The 4,348-nt window shown below is 47.7% G+C and overlaps 1 protein-coding gene across 3 annotated transcripts in view; it reads right to left on the bottom strand.

Moving 5' to 3' along the window:
* The window catches only part of Fkrp (fukutin related protein), a 12,337-nt gene that overhangs the window by 7,486 nt on the left and 503 nt on the right, over positions 1–4,348 (bottom strand). The window contains exons 1-2 of one of the 3 annotated variants that reach the window (XM_023704526.1): positions 4,042–4,215; positions 3,147–3,205 (exon numbers count right to left, since the gene is read on the bottom strand). The gene's annotated coding sequence lies outside the window, so the exon portion shown is untranslated. Of the gene's footprint in view, positions 1–3,146; positions 3,209–4,041; positions 4,216–4,348 lie in introns of those variants that run through there. The other 2 variants (XM_004644282.2, XM_023704525.1) reach the window with 2 other exon arrangements.

Raw genomic sequence — 4,348 nt, forward strand, 5'->3', positions numbered from 1 at the left:
GCTTGCCTGGCAAGCACAAGGTCCTGAGTTCAATCCCCGGTTCCACAAAAAAAAAGAGTAACTTGCATAGACTGGGTGTGGCAGTACGTGCCTATAATCCTAGTGCTTGGGAGGCTGAAAACAGGAGGATCAGTAAGATTCTGATCTGTGTAGTGAGACCCTGTACTAAATACATTTTAAAAAAAAGCGTAACTTGCAGGTCATAGTGTAGCTCAGTACCACAGCTATGCATGGGACCCTTCGGTTCCACCACCAGTAGTGAAAAATAAAAGCGACCTTTTCTAGACACAGAGGCATGTGTCTATAGTTCTAGCTACCCTTACTATGACATTACCTCAAAATAAAAAGAAGATGCCAGGTATGGTGGTGCAGGTTTGCAATCCTAGCACTTAGGAGGCTGAGGCAGGAGAATCACCAGCCTAGGCTACACAGTAAGTTCAAGGCTACCCTGAATGAGAGCCTGCCTCAAAGAAAACAAAACAAAATGCAATAAACATTTAAAAAAGGGTCTTGCCTTGTATGCACAAGGTCCTGGGTTTGATCCCCAGCACCATCGCTACACAAAAATAAATAAATAAAAATAAAAAAGATGGGCCTGCTGTGATGGCCCCGCCCCCAGGTACACTAAGAGGGCAGTTGAGACGCCTGGAATCCCAGCTCTTGGGAGGCTGTAAATAAGCAGATCACTATGAGTCCATCTAATAGTGAGACCCTGAACTCCCTGTAGACCCTTCCCTAAAAGTGGGAGGGGTTCAGGATGTAGCTCAGTGTGATCGCTCTAGATCTAACCCCAGATCCCCCCACCCCCACAAAAAAAAAAAAAAAAAAGAATTAAAAAGAGTTAGAACTGGCCCTGCCTCTACTCAGACCCCCAAAGGCTTGCCGGTCACTCACAGGAGATACCCATGTCCTTACTGTGGTCCACAAGCCCTCTTTCCCTAGCCCTCAGCCCTTGGTTCTGTGTCACCTTCCAGGGAACCAGAGCTCTGGCTGTCCTCTTCAGCCTTGTCTCTCCCTGTCACTCACACTTCCTCTCCCCTACTCCCCATCTTACTTTCCTCCCTTGGTAATTAGTATGTTGTTGGTTTTTTTTTTTTTTTTTTTGTTTTTTTTTTTTTTTTTTGGTGGAACTGGGGATTGAACTCAGACCCTTGTGCTGCACTTGCCAGGGAAGCACTTATTCCACTGAGCCATCTCCCCAGCCCCGGTAATTAGTATGTGGATGTGACTTGTTTCTCGTCAGAGTCCCCACAGAGGACAAGGGATCTGCTTTGTCTCTTTTGTGCCCTGCTGTTTCCCCAGACATAGCTTAAGGCCTGGCCGCTGCAGGCACTCAATACACATGCCCTGAATGAATGAGTGGCTTAACATAGGGAAACTGGTTTGGAGACCAGGGGACAGGGAGCAGGTCTCCACTTTCAAGGCCACCATCTGTCTGGAGGATACTGGGCCAGGAGGTGCTCAGAAGGGCAGAGGACTGGGTTCCTGGGGACCAGCAGCTTCGATGGCTGGATGCCAGCTGTAGTGAGGGTATGAGGGAAACCAACAGGGAACCATGTAGCTCCCCAGGAAGTTTGTGCTGGCTTCACAAATGTGAGGGACTACAAAGTCATTTGTTGGGGCTGGGTCAATGGAATAATTTTTTTTTCCTCTTTTGTTTTTTTGAGATAGGGTCTTTCTAGGTAGTTCAGGCTGGCCTTGAACTCACTATGTAGTCATGGTGATTCTTTTGCCTCAACCCTCAAGTACTGGGATTACAGCTGTAGGCCACCATGCCTGGCTCTGAATGATGATGACGACAATTGTTTTTTTTTGAAACAGGGTCTCACTATGTAGTTTAGGCTGGCCTGGAACTTGGGGTGATCCTACTGCCTCATCCTTCCAAGTACTGGGATTACAGATGTGTACCACCATGCGCAGCTCCAAAGGATGATCTGGAAGGCCTGAATGTTCTACATTGTTCTGAACCAGGATATATGACATCACAAGTCTAGCAGTTCACAACACATCGTACCCACAGTTTTAAGCACTTCACTCATTTTATCCTGATGTTATGACTACATTTAAGATGGGGGGGGGGGTCTGGGAAGATGGCTTAGTAGAATAAGTGCTTGCCTGGCAAGTGTAAGGGCCTGAGTTCAATCCCCAGTTCCACCAAAAACAAACAAAAACAAAAACAAAACAAAACAAACAAAAAAAAAAAGATTGGAAATTCAGGTACTGAGAGGTAAAGACACCTGCTTAAGGTCTCAGAGGTGGGAAGTGGTTGGCCCAGGATTTGATCCAAGAACCTGGCCCCAGAGTCACGCTTTAAAACAATAAACTCTGCTCTCTCTGGGTCCCACAGCCAACCTAACTCTTCAGTCCATCTTTGGTGAGCTTTCTCTAGCCTTAACCTGACAGGTGCTGGCAAACTAAATATGGCTTGGTAATTAATTAATTCAACTCATCAACTCAACAGATGTTTATAGAATGCTCTCTGCATCAGACCCTATGTTCTGAGGACACAGGATGAAACAGGCAGTCATTGGGTTGGGGCTGCCCTCCAAACAGGAGAAGACAGACAAAACCCAAACAACTTATGGCTATGTAGCTCAGGAAACCAGCAGGGCACACCAGCCAGAAAGCCACGGAGCATGCACATAAAAGGCAGGGAGTGAAAGGTTGAGCTTGCTCTACAAATAGCACAGCTGTCTTGCTTTGGGGGTGAGGAAAGGGCAATTTTCATCTTTTTCATTATTTTATTGAGAAACAAATAGCAATGAGACAGTTTCAAATCAAATTGGTAGGACAATTTCAATAATTAACACATTGCATACATTCTTCCTAGTGGTTAATTGCTGTACAAGATGTGGACATGATATCTTATTTACAAATACCATAAGAATCATTTTTCTTTTCCTTTCCTTCTCTCCCCCCACCCCCTGGCTTTTTTTTTTTTTTTTTTTTTTGGCAGAACCGGTGATTGAACTCAGGCCCTTGTGCTTGCCAGGGAAGCGATTATTCTACTGAGCCATCTCCCCAGCCCTCCGGGCATTGAACTCAGGACCTTGCATTTGCCACGCAGGTGATTATGACAAGGAGCTAGCTCCCCAGTCTAGGAAAGGGCATTTTCATGTGAGCGCTGGGACACAGTGACTTCTTACCTCCTAGGGTGCAGGCTGAGGTAGTTTCAAGAGGGCAGTTTCAGTCAGGCTCAGCTGCTCTGCTGAGGGAAGAACCAGAAAACCCCAAATCAGCTGATTCTGCCCAAAAGAATACAATTTCATCTTACCAATGAAGGTGGCAACTACAAATCAGGTAACTCTTTTGCTTGAAGTCCCACAAACTTGGGCATACTTGCAGCATCTCAGGAATCTCGGAGTGGGGTGGGGATGTCAGTTTTCATAGCAACCTAGAACCATCCCTCTTTCCCGAATGCGCTCAGAAAAGTAGGGGTCATACTGGCAGAAGCTGGTAACATGATAACTCCTTTCCTAGATGTTTCACCCTCTGCTTTCAATGCCAAAATGTCCTAACCTTGCTTGGTAAGCTGAGTTCCTAGGGTCACTGGAGAGAGGGAAGGTTGTCGTTTTATCACAGTAACCAGGAATTGGGTTTGCCTGTTTTTCACCCTCCCCCCAATATGGTCCAGATCCTGTAACCATAGCAACTGCCCTGCGGGACAGCATCCCCTCCTTTAGATAAAAACACCTGGTGGGTTAGGTCTGTAGACCTCCCATTGTGGGAAAGGAAAAGGGTTACCATGGTAATGCCAACTGGGTGACCTTGGGGGAGGAACTGAGGAAGAACTACTTATTTTTCTTAGAGGCCAGTGTCCTTGAGGGTTCCTCCTACCTGAGTGCAAGGTGCATGTGTATGTGTGTGTGGAGGCAGGGGAGTTGCCATAGTAGCTGACTATGGGGCAGAAGGACCACCAGGGACTTAGGTTACCTTAGCAACATCTTCCTGGTGAAGATGCAGGTTTGGGACTCCAAACCACAAAGAGATAGTACTAATAAGAATGGGGGGGGGGAGGTGTCTAGGCTGGGGAAGGGTTACCATTACAACCAACTTGGCTGGGAATCAGAGAGGATGGGACCCAGGGTGGCTGCCCTCTCTCTCAAAGAGTGAAAGCGACTGTCCAGTGGGATACTTGGGTCTGGCAGGGGTACGGCTCTTTGTGGAAAAGTGAGAGGGAGCAGAAAGCAGCCCTTTCCTAACTCCCACTCTTGCAAGGGCTACGTAGCGCAGCACTAGTGTCTCCTCTGCCCTTGTGGGGTACCCTCTGGTTCCAGCCCCCTCCGTCCCACTCCGCCCCGCCCCGCCACTGCTGGCACACTCGCGCGCGCGCCGCTGGGGGGACACC

This window comes from Octodon degus, unplaced genomic scaffold (assembly GCF_000260255.1).
Source record: "Octodon degus isolate 3935 unplaced genomic scaffold, OctDeg1.0 scaffold00197, whole genome shotgun sequence".
NCBI lineage: Eukaryota > Metazoa > Chordata > Mammalia > Rodentia > Octodontidae > Octodon > Octodon degus.